The sequence below is a fragment of the Adiantum capillus-veneris genome, chromosome 19, assembly GCF_014529385.1.
Source record: "Adiantum capillus-veneris isolate H3 chromosome 19, ASM1452938v2, whole genome shotgun sequence".
Lineage (NCBI taxonomy): Eukaryota > Viridiplantae > Streptophyta > Polypodiopsida > Polypodiales > Pteridaceae > Adiantum > Adiantum capillus-veneris.
In genome coordinates, this window is record NC_140949.1 from 9,956,772 (window position 1) to 9,973,744 (window position 16,973).

Sequence of the window (16,973 nt, forward strand, 5' to 3'; positions counted from 1 at the left end):
CGCTCTACACTCGCCTTCGTGGTGGATTCCTCGCCGCGATGAAGAAGAAGCTGTTGTCGTGCTGCGCTCAACCGCTTCGCCGCCGTCGTGCCATCGTAATGCTGGATCGCACACACACTCCCCCCTTCTCTCTCTCTCACATACACACACACACACAAGGAGGTGAAGAAGAAGAAGATGGAGATGGAGATGGAGCAAGAGCACTCTTCTATTGCACAAATGAGAGAATAAGTGAATTTTAGGTTTAGTTGGCTTTTATATGAGCTCACCCCATTCACACTTGGGCGCCCATGCTTAGCCAACTAATCCCTTGAATGCCCCAGTTAGAGTGCGCCTCTCATCGGTGATCACTCTTACCCTTTTTCTATTGGCCCGACAAGCCCGGTACCTGACTCTACCAAATACATAATACACGTCCGTCGTAGGTGATGGGGTGTCCGTGAGCCGTGAGGGTTAACAATCGCAATCCAGTGCTATGCCATAACGTGAGGATCTCAAATGGAAGACCATGTCACTATAAAGACCACAATCCCATAGCAAAATAGATCATTCCAATCACTAATTGTGCATGCAACAGAAAACAAAGCTAAAGGTCAAGGAGAGAGGAGTCACCTTTCCAACTTGGAAGCTTTAGATGATGTAGGTGGACTTTTCCAATCAAAAACACCTTGAGAAATGGTGCCATAGATATCTCTAGTCCCACTACTCCCCATAGGGGAGTTTATCTCTATAGGTGTAGTTGGAGTTTTTGGTTTAGCATACAAATTTGTCTACGAGGAAGAATATGGAGAACATAAGAAAATTAGAACCATAAGTGAAAGAACTAATGAAAATCAATTTTTCATCTTACTTCGATATAAAGCCCTACATGTCATGTACCAGCAATCAAAGAAAGTGAGTTTGAAATTGATCTTCTATAAGACTTTCGTGGAGCCATGGGCGATTGTGTATTCTCAACTCCAAGTGACATCTATATCAATAAAATTAGCACTAAATGTTTTAATACATGGTATTGGACAACAATACAATGTGGATATTTGGAGTTGGATGAGGTGAGTGGCTTACAGAAGTGGGCTCCCCATGGTTTTGCTCGAGGACATTATCCTCTTGTGCCTTCTCATCACTCTCATTAGCTTGCTCCTCCATCTCCTTCTTACATTTTTTTTTCCTTTTCTATTGTTGATATATAGTCAAAAGATTTAATAGTTATGTTTCACTCAATGATTGGCTTACACTATGTATTAAAAAAACAAATGAATTTAGTAGCTACATACCACGTCATCGTAGCCGATTTTGATATGTCGATCAATCATCTGCACACGATGTGGCATCACATTCTCCCATTGCTCCATCTTTTCTTTCACATATAAGACATATTTAGGAATTATGGGAAATATGCATAAAAATGGGACAATTCTTCTTGTTCTCAGTTTCTTGAGAGGAAGTTTTTAGTGGTTTGCATGGACTTGTGAAATCACCTATGATTGAGTCTTGACACTACAAACTTGGGTGGAAATGAATTCTTTTGAACCTTCATCCTCAAGCATGATTCTCTAGGAATAAGCATTGTGTCAAAACCATTAGGAGAAAGTTGGACTCAATTTTGGGCCTTTCAGTTCTAGAGAGAGAGAGTGGCACTCGACCAATGAGGAAGAGGCTAACGTTACGTTGAAAAACGACATTTTGGAGTCAAGCTCTTAAAAAAAAAGGGAGGAAATATTATTTTTGTTCATCAAATTGCACAATTTTCACGCTTTCAAGGCATAAATGTTGTAAGTCGTACTAACTCTATACCGAGGAATTTCAGAACTTTCATTGAAGACTCTATCTAGTATCTTTGTTCCCGCCCAAATATGACTTTGAGTAGCTCTACTTCCCTCTCAAAACTTCTTTCCTTTTTCATATTTGCCCTAACCTTGCGTATTGTACTGCACACCATGACTACTTCTCGAAGGCCTAGCACTACCATTGACTCTGTTAGCATTTCTAACAGTTATACTACAGATGATCAAGCATGGATACCATCTAGAATAACTATTGGAAGTTGGGTTCTACTGCAAACTAGGAGGAGGAAGAGGAGGCAACGCAATGATTTCGTGGAGGCTTTCAAGGGACAAGTTAAAGAGTTTAAAGTGTGTGCACAAGAGAAAGTGGGTAAAAGAGGTCCTCATACAACATGCTTTCCAGCATGCAGACTTAAGGTTGCAAACATCTCCTCCAAGTTTTCCAAGGCATCAACCCAACTGTAAGTTATTTTGAGCATCTCACTTAGTGCATGATTGTATTCCAAGGTTAAGTGGTGGATATCATCTTTGGTATGTTTCAGATATTTATCCATCGAATAGGACATATTGGCAATCAGTTGAGAGCATAATTGGGATTTGGATGCTTTCATGCATTTATTGGTGAGCAAATGTACCGAGGAAGACAACACAAGGAACTTGCAGATAATGGAATTTTCTTTATGATATGTCATATGTGGAACCGAGAACTTCCATTGGTTGGGGTCGTATAGTTCCTTTGTCACTTCCATCCTTTGACAGCAAGGATTCGTCCTTGCCAGCTTCGCAAACTAGTAAAAGCTTTAGGAATAAGTTGTTTCAGGATATACAAAAGTCCCTCAAGTATTCAATTGCCACAAAAATAGTTCGGCTCGCACTATTTGTGCTTCTTTAAGTGTTTGTAGATTTTTTCTTCGATGAGCAAATAAGAACTACCGCAACAATGTTCATTTGCAAGTCTCAGAGCTGTTTGGACTTTTTAGATGATAATTGGGATAGGAAACAATCACAGAGAAAAATCTGTATTTTGCAAAAGAAGTCCATAATTTGCAAGTTCATTATAAGCTCTCAAAATTTCTTAGTGTCGTTTTACTATATTAGATATCATCTTCTTAGTGGGTAGCTTATTCCACTCGACCAAGATACAGAGAATAGCCTCGAGAACAAACCTTTATCAGTGGAGCTCTACTTTCGAGACAACTTAGTTACTGTGATGGAGACAATGTCAAGCACAACTCTTGCACAGCTCAGGGTAGATCTTACATGTGAAGAACTTCCACTTTTGCCAAAATTGTATACATTCAGTCTCAACAATAGAAAGGTGCTTACTAAATGGATGAATTTTGATTGTCTTTAATACATTAAGACATAATCTTTTTTTTTCTTTTCAGATCCCAAGACACAAGGAGAAAACAACATTGTGTAAGGAGTCACTCACAAATACACTTCACTTAATTGCTTCCACCGAAGCTAGGTCACATACCTTGTGCTCACGCCCCTTTGTGGCTATCTCAGCTTGCCCATCTATGTCGTTTCTCTCAACCCGTGATCGTGTTCTTCTGTTGTTTGTTTCAGCCCTAAATGGCTCTGTTTGTCGTGCACAAGGAGGAGAGGGGGGATGTTGAGAATATCCATGGTTCTACTATCCCGGATAGGCACTGGCTGAAGCAGCCCATTGTAGCGGAAATGCAGCCTGCAAAGAGTATCAAAATCCCATGGCATGATAGTAACACGGTGTGCATGGGCAGCCAGGATATATCCATCGCTGAAGAATTCAACAAGGTAGTCTTTTGCAATTTCTTGAAGGTAGAGTAGTGCACTGCTGGCCCATCGCATGTCGACTCTCCACTGCTTGCAAATCTCTCTCACTACTCGCTGAAAAGGGAGACATGGAATAGCAGATTGAATGTGTCGTTCTATCCTGTGCAGCTCTTGCAGTACACCTCTGTGCGCCTCATATTGACATCTTCTTGCTTGAGCATTCAAAGATTCACATGTTGCCCTCCTAGGCGTGGCCTTTGCACGAGGCATCTCTACAAATAGCATAACACAAAACAACATTTCATTTGTCAGCACAAGGGACTTAAGATTTCAGAAAAGGTCAGTACCAAGCGAACAGGTGCATCGGATAGAGTTTGCCTTCCCTTATTCGCTTGGTACGGACCTCAAAAAAGTGTAATAGCAGACATCACTTATATTTTCTGAGGTCAGTGCCAAGCGAATAGGTGCATCAGAAAGAGTTTGCCTTCCCTTATTCGCTTGGTACTGACCTCATAAAATAGTAATAGCAGACATCACTTATATTTTTGAGGTCAGTACCAAGCGAACAAGTGCATCGGAAAGAGTTTGCCTTCCCTTATTCGCTTGGTATTGACCTCAGAAAAGTGTAATAGTAGAAATCACCTATATTTTCTGAGGTCGGTACCAAGCAAACAGGTGCATCGGAAAGAGTTTTCCTTCCCTTATTCGCTTGGTAGTGACCTCATAAAATAGTAATAGCAGACATCACTTATATTTTTTGAGGTCAGTACCAAGCGAACAGGTGCATCGAAAAGAGTTTGCCTTCCCTTATTCGCTTGGTAGTGACCTCAGAAAATAGTAATAACAGACATCACTTATATTTTTTGAGGTCAGTACCAAGCGAACAAGTGCATCAAAAAGAGTTTGCCTTCCCTTATTCGCTTGGTACTCACCTTAGAAAAGTGTAATAGCAGACTTCACATATATTCGCTGAGGTCAGTACCAAGCAAACAGGTGCATTGGAAAGAGTTTGCCTTCCCTTATTCGCTTGGTAGTGACCTCAGAAAAGTGTAATAGCAAGAGAATAGGTTTGCATCCCTTGCAACAAAATACCAATATGAAGGAGACGTTTAAGTCCATGCGGTCCTAACTGTCATGTCGTTCCCTCCCATCACCTCCCCTAATCTAGGGGGGGTGGTACCATTGCTTCTCCCTCCCACGTCTATCTCATGAATACGCATGGCGGTACCACCCCTCACAGACCACTCATCAGCCAGAACCTAGGCCCTGCTTTTCAAGCATGTTCATCTAGTCTATTTAACCAACAGTTTTTTCAGAACCTCCCTCAAGGTTTCGTAGAGCAACTACATGAAGCTTAGGATAGTGGTGATGCCTTTCCAAGGGACACTCCCGTAGTGCCAGCAGGACCGCATCCGGGCCCTCCTCATGAGGTCCCCCCTTGGCCCTCCCTCGATGGTACCCTTAGCGTTCTCGATCGACACAGCCCGGGAGTGGATGCTGTCAACACGGGAGTCAATCCTCGAGGTAAGCCGCTGGTAATTCTTTCCTTTTTGTTCCCAATTTCCAAGCTCCTAGTTTGAAGATCTTATTTGCTAAATGCTCTGTGCAGGATGCTAGCCTCAAGCTGGAACAAATGAGGATCTACAGGCACACAGTCTTAATCCTCAAAGACTCTTTGGAAGCAAGAAGGCCTGAAGACCTGCAGCGATTGCTCGCCGAGAATGGCTCTTTAGATGCTATCTATAATTGGCTACAGGAGATGAAGGATGAAGTGCTTGAGCTAGCCAGTAAATATGAGGAAGCCCTGAACTTTGCCAACAAGCTTCAGAAAGAGATAGTCTGGCTGTGAAGGAAAAGGATTAACTTCTAACTGGTTATTGCGAACCCTAAACCCCTGGAAATTAGTAGGCCACTTTTTGTAAAGTCTGAAACTTGGAATTTGCACATGTCCCTAATATTTTCTAACTCAAAACCCCCTACATGGGTGTTAAGTTATAATTTTGCTTCTCCCTTATAAATTCAAAACGCGTATTTGGTAAAAGAAACCCTAAACCCACAACAAACAGGGTTTACCTTCCCCTTATTTGCCTAGTATTGACCTCTGTACTAGCAGACATCACTTATATTTTCCGAGGTCAGTACCAAGCGAACAGGTGCATCGAACAAAGTGGCCTTCCCTTATTCGCTTCGTACCGACCTTAGAAAAGTGTAATAGCAAACATCCTTAATAAAGACGATGGTCAGTACCAAGCGAACACGTGCAGCAAACAGGGTTTACCTTCCCTTATCCACTTGGTACTAACTACAAAAAATACAAGTGCACAAAAGTGTAGTAGCATACCTCTTCACTGTGTGTAGAGTTCTGCGTCACTAAAGCACTATAGAACAGGAGTAAGAGAAGGATGCACGAGAGTAAGAGGAGATGCGCAAAAAGAGTTGGGATGGTTTGCTTACCGCGTAGCATCGATGGGGGTAGAGTTAATTAAAATGATGGGCAGTAGAGGACACGAAAAGAGGCAGAAGAGTGCTCATCTGGGGCGAGGGTATAGTTGAAATGTTTGGCGGGGGTACTGTCTCTAAACTTAGAATGCTTACCTCGGCCAGGGTGACAACTTCACTTATGTGCATGATTACACCCGAGATTGTGGTTGGTAAATCATATTGCATGGGAATCTGAGACCATTTATTATTGGTTGTCCTTGTGAGCATAGCCCACGTGCCTTTTTTGAGTGACCGTTTAGAGTTAGACAGACGCCAATCGCCCTTGCAGTCGCCATCTTCATCTCCAAGTGGAACAAACAGATCGCCATTGCCTTTGCCTTTTCTGCACTCTTCCCCTTGGCTAGCTCTCGTGATCCTACGTTTAGAGTTAGATGCCGATCGCCCTTGCAATCGCCATCTCTATCTCCAAGTAGAAAAAATAGATCGCCACTGCCTTTGCCTTTTCTGCGCTCTTCCCCTTGGCCACCTCTCGTGATCCTGCGTGGAGCGACCTCCACTGGGTTGAGTCCTTTGCTGCCACGTCGCCATCGCCATCACCACCTTCTGGTTCTTGCTGTCGACGGCCTGCGACATCACCATCCAACTCGGCACCATTGGATATTGCAGAGACAGGTTCTTTCTCCCTGCCTCTCTCCCCTTCCTATGTGCTGTTAACTTTGTGCGCACCGAAGCCACTGCGTTAGGGTAAGATTAGAAGTCTCGCACCGCATGGTTGGAATAACTACTCCTTATGTGACTGTGCCTGAGTTTGGGCATAGAGAGTGAGTAGGCCTATATATCTATCACTGATAACATTTAATGCTCTGTTCTTATCCACCTGTTTCGAATGCTTGGGTCAAAACCAACGAATAGGGCCCTTCGGAGATTTTTGGGACCCCTATTCGCTTGGTTCTGACTCAGGTGACGTCACCTTTTATGACATTAGCGCACGGGACAGAACCAAGGGAATAGAGACCTTGAGGGGTACTCGAGGCTCAATATTCGCTTGGTTATGACACCAAATAGTTTTGGCTTGCTTTTTCTTTCAGTCATGGGAATCATAGTCTTGGAGACAGACATTGTGAGCGAGGATACATGTGAAGAAAAACTATTCACGTTCTTATACAACGCCCGTGCTCATCACCGTGCACCAGAACTATCAGGAATGTTTAATGCGGAGTTTTCTATACAGAGGATTATAGATTGCTCACTTGAGTACCTACAAACCCATTTGCAATAGTATGAGGTAGTCACTTGTGACAATTCCATGACAGTTGATGGCATGAGATATGTGCACCCAGCCGACCTTGACCTTGACAAGAGTGCTTCAAGGAGATTGAATCGCTGTCTAGAAAAGTGTCCCTTCAATGCACTGCTTGTACAAGACAGGTATATGAAGCACTTCAAAAAGTTTCGCTTAGTGGAATTCTACCACGGGTTTGTCTGTTACTTATACTTGCAAATGGATGGTGAGTCAGAGACTTCCCAGTCAACAACTTTCGGTAGTTGTCCATTGGCGCCGGAGGAAGAGGTAGAGGATGTGGAGGTGCAGTTCGACCCAGAAGAAGAGCGGGTAGAGGTATTGAAGGAAACATTTGATGCGGGCTTAACTCACTCTTACTTCTCTTGCGGATGCCGCAATAGGGTGCAAGCAAGAAAGCCCAAGTAAGAAAGAGACTTTGCCTCTGAATTGCGCTTCCAACTTTGCTATGGCGGGCGACACCCACTATGTTCTGCTCACAAATATCATGCATGAGCTCAATATACGGGAGGACTACTGCCTAGCTGTAATTGTGAATTTTTGTGAGGCAGACATGGGGTTTGTGGATGATGATGGAGTGGACCAACATCTTATTGCTGACACAGCTGTCCGCGACTCACAGTTCACTTCAGGGTGGCAACTGATCAAAGATACATTCAATGAAGCGAAGTCCGGAGAGGCCAATTTTCCAACAGATGAGCAGTTTGAATTGACAACAAAACAACTCGGCTTGAAAAATATGGGTAGGCCCGTGACACCCAGAGATCAGGTAATGAATAGTCAGTCTATTCACTTTTGGGGGAGGTCGAAGCTGGAAATGGGTAACTTTTGTCGTGCATTCAGATGGTATTGGAGATGGCCCAGTGATAAACTATCATGATCATTTTTTTTGACAAGTGCTAGTGTATGATGATAGTTTCCTTAGAAGAGCGGGAGGCTCATGACAAGGGCTTGTCACTGGAGTCCAAGGCAAGGATGCGGCGTTGTCTCACTACATCGGGCATTTCAACCACAAAAGGGTTTGTAGAAACAATTCAAGTACTTGGCAATTGTACTCATCTCACTTGCGGCCCATAAATTCATTACAATTTTTATGTAGACCATAATATACCACAAGGAATACTCTGAGGACAATGCAAAGTTCCCACTGTTTGCAATGAAAATTATTACAAGATTGTGTGGTGGGCATCCCCTCCCACTACACGCAGAAAGACTAATTCTGAATGAGAAACAATTTGCTCTATGCGTATTTGGCATTGGGTATGGGTGCCAAGCACTCAGAGCCCCCTATTTCATGTCCTACACAACTCAGGCTCTGGCTGTAGGGGTTGAAGATCCGGAGAGCTTAGATCCATACAACAAGCGGTTGTTTCTGAGGGAAAGAAGACGCCAGATGCCCGTGGGGATGCTGCCATCAACAAAGGAACGAGCACATCTACAGAGCTTGCACATCGAAGAGGTACAAAGTGAGGAAGAAGGAGGTGCATCGAAGAGGATAAAAACGACAGGATCAGGTCCATCTTCTCCTGCTCGTGACTCGTGACTGTCGCCACCTCTCATGGCGCTCCCCCGCATTTGAAGCTCCCCAAGCCATCTGTTTCTTCTCTTTGTGGATGTGTTGTAAAGACATGTAATTTTGAACTCTTAAGAAGTTACTTCTACCTTGCTCTATGAATTAGTCGTCTATAAGTCCATTGGTGTAAGTCTAATAGGATATTGGCCTTATCCTTTCCTCCCCCATGTCCAGTGTGCTTAAAATAACCTGTTCTTGCCATGTAGTGGGTTTTTTCCATGCCTTGTGTGGACCATATTGATAGTGAGCCGTATGTCTTGGCAAAATATGGACCATGGTTGAATAGTATGTGCTGCATTGAAATAAAACAAAATGGTCAGTAGAGTACAATTTAAAATTTTGTTTTGTATACGTAGAATGCTAACCCACCATGTAATGTGTGATATGTTGCCCACCCCACCCTGTAAGGTAAGCCTTTTTCCAATCCAGCAAGGCTGCTTGAAATGATGTGAGCTTACTTTGGTCCCAAGAATGCTACTCAACGTAGTGGAAAATTTTATCTAGTGATTTCCACACGTTCGCCTTGTGATTCTGGATTGCCCACCACCAGCATTGTCTTTAACCACTTTATGTAACTATTTCCATTTGTTGAACAGGTTTCTCCTTTCTTCTCTATCTGAATCTTGAGGCTAAACCCAAGAAACCTTCTTGCCTTCACGCCACCTATCGATGCTTTCCTAGGTACCTTGTACCAACCTTGAGACATCTTAGGGTCCTCTTCGATTTTGACATTGCCTCCATGCAAACCAACGTCTGAGAGAACTCCCTCTAATGATTTGATCACTCTTTTTGTCTCACTCTCTGGCTTTAATGTCCATGCAAAACATATGTACAAATGAACCACCTTTGCAATTATTCGACAGAGTGCACGAAGTGTACAGACGTGAACTCTACTCAGAGGAATATCAAGCACTGGTCTAAAAGTTTTATCTTGAAGATGTCTGTTGGGAGCTCTATTCCATTGCACACTCTCAAGAGATTGTGCATCAGCCATGCAATATAAGCATGGATTTGCCACAGCTGCTCCATGTGTTATGTTGTACATACACATAAGAGTCTTTAAGTCACCTGCCATGTGCCATTCCACTGTATAGTCACCAAATCCTTCCACTGAAAGAACGGCTTCGTTTCTTTGTTCACTGATGATAGAAGGAATTTGGGTTTGACTAAAAACCCAATCGAGGATTTCAAAATCCTTATCAACCTGCGGTGAAAAACGAAAACACAAAATCAATAACCAAATAATCAATATTTTTGTTATCATAGAGTGAACGAAGTATACCTGAAATGATCCTAGAGTTAGAATGTTGTTTTTGGATTGCACGCTGAAGTGCCGTAGATCCTCTTTCGTTATTGATGGATCCAGAGCTCTGTTCATGAGGGTAATGGTGACTCTCTCCAGCTTCTTGTTCTTCAGGACCTCGCACTCGTCGAGCTTCAAAACAAACTTGAGAACCCCACCACACTCCTCTTGAATGATGTTAAAGAAGTGAACTGCATATTTTTGCAATGCTTCAAGATCAACGAAGAGGTTGTTGTGCTCGTTAAACTGTACCTCTCTGCCGCCCTCGCCTAAGAACGTTGCTTCAATATGGAATGGTGACCCAAGTTTCTCAAACACCTCATCATTTACGTGCCGGCGAGAGCAGCCTTTACATGTGATGGCTTTGGCAGCAATGATCCTCTCTATAGTTTATTTTGAGACTTTTTAGCTAATGCTTTGAAGAGTGCCCTATATCCCATCTGCGAGATGTCACTCTCATCAAGTATTGCTTGCACTTCCATTGGTTCCAACTGATTCTCGTTCATGAAGGAGGTAAGGAGCCTCCCTTTCAACTTATGAAATTTTTTCTGAGTTATCATCTCTTCAATTACTTCTTCTAGAACTAGACGACTGTAATGCACTCCGGCATTGAAGCCTGCACCGTGCGAGTTTGGATGCAGTAAAGACCTGCCAAAAAAGCACCATGCATTATGATCATGTATAGGAAAGTGTATCCATTTCTTAGTGAAGCACATTGAAGATACAAAAGCAGAAACAAACTTCGAGTTACCTTAAAGCTCGTATTTGTTTTTTCAGGCCACCACTACCAATCTTCATGTTCTCAATGTTGCACAGATTTGCATGGTGTCTTTCTCTCGCAAACTTGTGATCTTCTTCTCAAGGCCTTGGATTGTCTCTTTGTTTGATGAAATCTTTTGAGAGCATGCTTCATTAAGTTTCTTCAGCTGCATGTTCTCCATCGCTAGGAAGTTTCTTTACCTTTCCGCATTCAATCCTCTCATTTCCAAATGTTCGGTGTATCCCAATAGCCCATCCTTGCCATCGCCTGTGAAATGTAAGAGGTTAGTAATATCAGCAAAGGGAGGTGGCGCATTTGTCGTAGGATCCTTTGGATAAATAGACCCATCGGTCCACAAATCCAAATGATGTTCCTTGTTTGTCCTTCTAAGTTCTTCTCCGATTGAGATAAGAAAGACTCCCTCCTATGTTTCTGCAATGGTGCGTACTCTTGCAATACATCAACATGAAGATGATGTGTGTTCTTTCTTTGGGTAAGTGTTAAAAATGAAGGGGCTGAGGATTGCAAGTTCAAATTAGTGTTTTCATCAGTAAAAGAAGCGTTCTCCATTCCTAGAGTTGATAGAGAAAAAGACGGAGACTTGAAACTCATGAAATATCTTAGGTTTTGGGAGAGAAGACCATATTCTCAAGTTTAGAGTTGATAGAGTTTGTGTGGCTTATGTTTCAGGAGGAAACGCTTGTAAGTTGGCATTCCAAATCATTAGTCATAGGGTTAGTTGGATTCCTGACAAGAGAACCAAGGATAAGAATGATAAAGACGGCGGCTATCTACCAAAGAATGTCATTTTTTGGCTTTTTGTTGTGCAAAAAAGTATCACATAAAATGCACAATTTAACATTTTCATTTTCTCTCTCTAAGCCCACGTGGCACTTCTTACAGGGCCCAAAAGTGAGTCCAAATTTCTCCTAATGAGAACTTCAAGCCCAAACTGATCTAGGTTGAGCCTTATCAAACGTACATGGTATTCAACCATGTGGCTATCCTTGTTCTGATGATGGCGTCACAATACATAGCCTTGAGGATTATCTTCTACACACCGTACGTAGACATGTAATAATGCATTGATGAGAAAAATTTCAATCCTCATGTTATTCAGAACCAAATTGTTGTGACAAGGAAATGTCACAAAAATTTGGCTCTGGAGAGGACAGTCCAAAGGCCTGAGCATGCTCCCAAATTCTACCAAAGTCCACAGGATACTCCCAAATTCCAAATGCCAAAGCATGCTTCCTAGGCTAGAGAATGCTCCCAAATTCTACCGATAGCCATAAGATACTCTCAGAATCCAAAGGCAAGTAAATGCTTCTAGGGGTTAATCATTTGAACTTGACGTTGATCCCTTTTAGCATGCTTGCAAGGATTGTTCATTTGAACTTGAGGCCGATCCAAGGTTTGCTTCCAAGGCCTTAGGGTTCGATGCCTTTTAGCATGCTTGCAAAGCTTGGTCATTCAAAGTTGAGGCCAATCCAAGGATTGCTTGCAAGGCTTTAGGGTTTAGCATGCTTGTGAGGCTTTCTCATTCGAACTTGAGGCCCGAACTTGAGGCCGATCCAAGGCTTTCTCATTCAAAGTTGAGGCCAATCCAACGCTTGATTCCAAGGCTTGCTTATTTGAACTTGATGCCGATCGAAGGGAGACTCATTCGAACTTGAGGCCCTTTCTCATTCGAATTTTGAGGCTGATGCAAGGATTGCTCATTTGAACTTGAGGTCGATCCAAGGCTTGCTTCCTTAGGGTTCAATGCCTTTTAGGATGCTTGAGAGGCTTGCTCATTTGAACTTGAGGCCGAGCCAAGGCTTTCTTGTTCGAACTTAAAGCTCTTTCTTGTTCGAACTTAAAGCTCTTGCTCATTCAAACTTCAAACCGATCCAAGGCATGCTTCCAAGTTCACTTTAGTTTATTGATTGCGAGTTGCTTCACTTTAATTTGAATTTCAAACATGGTGGCCGTCAAATATGACGGTAGGGAGTGGGGAACTCTGTTAGTGGTATGGTGCAATTGAGCTGTGCTAAGCTCTTGTCCACAGAAGCCTGTCGTGCTACAATCTGGAGCGGTGAGCCCTATCAAAAGTGAAAAAGATCAGGTGCTCAATAGTATAGCTTCATTGTTGTCTGCTGACGCCCTAGAAGGCTGGCCACCATCAATAGACCTCGGCCTTGGTTCAGGTGGTGGAGCGCAAAACCGAGTCGCAGCAAGCCCCTACTACATAAATAGTAGCTTGTTTCTCACAACCCTCAAGTTGTAATGCTGGATTCTGGTAGCAGAACAGTACGTTATCATGTCTGCTGCAAGCTAAATTTTTCTTGAATGCACTTCCAGAGATTCTCTAGCTATTGATTGTCCAATCGATCAGCATGAGATAATGCATTTGCATTCCAGTGGCCATGCAGCCATTCAAGCTAATATCTAGCCACTTCATGTCATCAAGCTCATCTCAACCTAGAAACCTTAGGGATCTATCAACTTTGTTCTTACATCTAGACGGCAACAAGAATGAAGGTTTTTCTCACACCATCCTCGTGAAGTTACTTTGGAAATGCAGCTTTCGCTACTTGAGAGCCTGGTGGGAGGCGGCCAAGCCCAGGTAGCATAACTTTGAAGCACGTGCAATTTCTTCCCTACTACATCTTCAACATCCATGGCATACTTGCATTCTAAGACCACGTTTCTGCTCTCACATCCAATATCAACAGCCAATTCTAGGTGTCGTTGGCTATCGGTAGGTTTTCCTCGCTTTGCACTCATTTCAGGGTCGAGCTCTGGTTTTGCACCTGATATAAGCCCCACGCAAAGGTCCACATTAGAGAATGCAACTGGATCAATTTATGATTTCATAGCCGGGTAGGCCTTTCTGTCCTCACCTTCTTCAAGCTTGTTGCGGGCAGGCAAGAGAAGCTAGTACCTTGCGCACATGATCCTGGGAATAGAACTTGTTTGCAATGCAAACCTCATGCACTCAATGTCATAGCTCCTTCAAGTGCTTGAGCCTAGCACTGATCTAGCATCACATACACCCTTGGAAGGTTGACACAATTAGGTTGGCCTCTCTCTCTCTCTCTCTCTCTCTCTCTCTCTCTCTCTCTCTCTCTCTCTCTCTCATCCTCATCTATTTCACATTTCCCTCTAATTTGTGTCTACCAAGGGTAGATGCTCAAACTCAAGTTCCAGCCTCCACACATTTTTCCACCTACTAGGGGTTTACCCTCTTCCAATTTTGTACAAGTTTTGTAACTGGTAGGATAGAAGCTCAAACTTAAGACTTAAGTTCGAGCCAAGTGTGGAGGTTCGAACTTAAGTTCGAGCCTGCACACCTTTTTGTACATGCCATGATAGAGGCTTGGCTCTTTAAAAAGTGCTTGTCATATCTAAACTTTCCATGCTAGGGATCTTAATTCTATGTATAAATTCAATTTTTCACAATTAATTAGAATCAAATATATGCTTTTTTCCACCAAAGGCCCACTAATTTAAACAAATTTGCAACTTTGTATGCACAAAATTTATTTAGTGAGGAGTCTTTTTTATAAGTAACAAACATCAAACTCCTTCCAAAAAACCTCTTTGTGCCCTAAATTGAAGTCATTAACAAACATTGAGCTCCTTCTAACCGACTCTAAGCGCCCTAAAGTCCTTATTATGTTATGACTCTCTCTCTCTCTCTCTCTCTCTCTCTCTGTCTCTGTCTATCTCTCTCTCTCTCTCATCTATTTCATATTTCCCTCTAATTTGTGTTTACCAAGGATAGAGTTCGAGCCTCTACACGTTCTCCTACCTAGTAGGGGTTTACCCTCTTCTAATTTTGTACGAGTTTTGTACCGAATAGGGTAGAGGCTCAGACTTAAGTTCGAGCCAAGTGTGGAGGTTCAAATTTAAGTTCAAGCCTCCACATCTTTTTGTACATGCCATGATAGAGGCTTGATTCTCTTGCCATATCTAAAATTTTCATGCTAGGGAAACTGGTTTCTATTTATAGATTCATTTTTTCACAACTAGAATCAAATATATGTTTTTAAAAAACCAAAAAGCCCTAATTTTAACAAATTTCAGCTTAATATCCGAACAACTTATTTAAAGAGGAGTCTTTTTAATATGTAACAAACATCAAACTCCTTCCAAAAGACCTCTTATTTCCCTAAATTAAACTCATTAACAAGCATCGAGCTTCTTCTAACTGACCTCCAAGCACCCTGAAGTCCTTATTGTGTTATGAATAGAACAGAGTACATTATATTGTCTAGAGAATTTTATTAAGTAATGGGCCCATTCAAATAGGTAAGGTATGTCAAAATATAGGGACTATCTAAACAAAAAAGGGATTAAATTTAGTGTGCCCGCAAATAGATGATAGTTGAAACTACACAAAAATACTAATTTTTGTAGAAATATTATAAAAATTGGGACTTGAATAATTCTTAAAATTCCTAAATATGTCTTATATGAATCTAACCATTCATCATATGTTTCATCGGTTTTCTTTTTACGTGCTCGATGTTGTCGACGGTCCCATATGATCAGTGCCCTCTTCTTTATATCTAGTAGATGCTTGTTTCTAGCATTCTTAATCTTGAACTCTAAGTTAGTGAAGCGCTTCTTGGCTTGCCGGATTGCTCTAGAAGATGTGGGATTTTGAATAATCTCTCCCTCCTTAGGTCGACCACATGGTAGCTTTGGAATGGTGATGAAAATTTGATGACAACTTTCTAAATGGCGCATCATATCGATCCTTTTTTGAAAAGCTCTATTCTTATTGGGACAATCTTCCGATGCGTGACAATATCGCACTGTCGTGTTGTCACGTTCTCTAGTCTTTTCAATGTAAGAAGCCCCATTCTAAAGACACAAAAGTTTAAATGTAATTGATTATTTACTTGATTTTGCAATGTGTTAATGCATCTTACACTCCACAATATTACTTCACTTTAATCACAAACAAAATAAAACGGATTCAAAACCTTCAATGATGCGAAAAAGCTCACGATAAAGTACCAACCTCCATTTAGAGTAACACTTTGCCCACTTGGAACCTTGTGTTGATTTTGCTGCTTTGCCCAAACTCCACCTCCAAAATTGATTCTTTCACCCAATTTGACGATTGTGTTGATTGCTCACTCGGAGAACCGGATGCTAGAATTCACACTATAATTTAGTATTGTTAAAGCTATAATGCTTGCACATCATCAGAGCTAAGGAAAGAGGCTGTTGAAGCTTAATCTTCAAGCTTTTTTCCACAGAGTTAAGCATCGAGCAGCATGGCCGAAAGCAGTTGTAGGCAGTATTTGTAGCTCATGCATAGGAATCGGGCACAAGTGCCCTTGCCATAGAATGTTGGCTTAGTTTAAAATATATAAACAACGTTGAGGTTGAGAGCAGGCGTCGAAGTGGAAGGCAAGGTTGTCATGGCCGAAAAGTTCTCAGAAGAGAGTTTGAGGGATGCAAGCCTCTAAAGGACGGTAAACTCGGGCAAAGGTGTAACTTTTGCTGAGCTGGAGAGAACTGCGCGCTGGAAAATGGGATGTTAGTGGCGCTGCATTTAATACGCTTCAGCCTTTTTGTCATTCGCTTTTGCAGGCAAGGTCGCCATGGCATCGAACGGTCCAAATGGCTCCATCAACATGCTACGTCGATCCCATCTGCAACCGCCCACGTGAGATATAGACGAGGACCCACGATCCCCCAATAAAGTCCCACGACTCCATAAATGGGGGATATGTAACAAAATGGGCGCCCATACTAGATCTAGGCTGCCGGACAAAAACAAGAAAATAAGACCATTAATTACAAATGAGTTGGTGGCCCGGGAACCACTAGCCGTACAAATGTGAGAGCAGCAGGAGATGTAATTCTAAGATATGTCTCTCTCTCAGGAGCCTTGTTACAAGCACTGGATTTTAAAGTTCAAATTTTGAGAGAGTTAATTTCAAATCTGTCCAGAGCGCCTCTTTTTCAAATTTGAAATTAGTTTCATTGTTGCAGGCACCCTCTCCCTAATCTAAGAGCTCTCTCTCTCTCTCTCTCTCTCTCTCTCTCTC

General features: G+C 42.3%; 2 pseudogenes; both read right to left on the reverse strand.

The window, feature by feature from the left end:
* Positions 1-453: 453 nt before the first annotated feature.
* Positions 454-15,657, reverse strand: LOC147433545 (uncharacterized; annotated as a pseudogene).
* Positions 13,470-14,267, reverse strand: LOC147433546 (uncharacterized; annotated as a pseudogene).
* Positions 15,658-16,973: the final 1,316 nt, after the last annotated feature.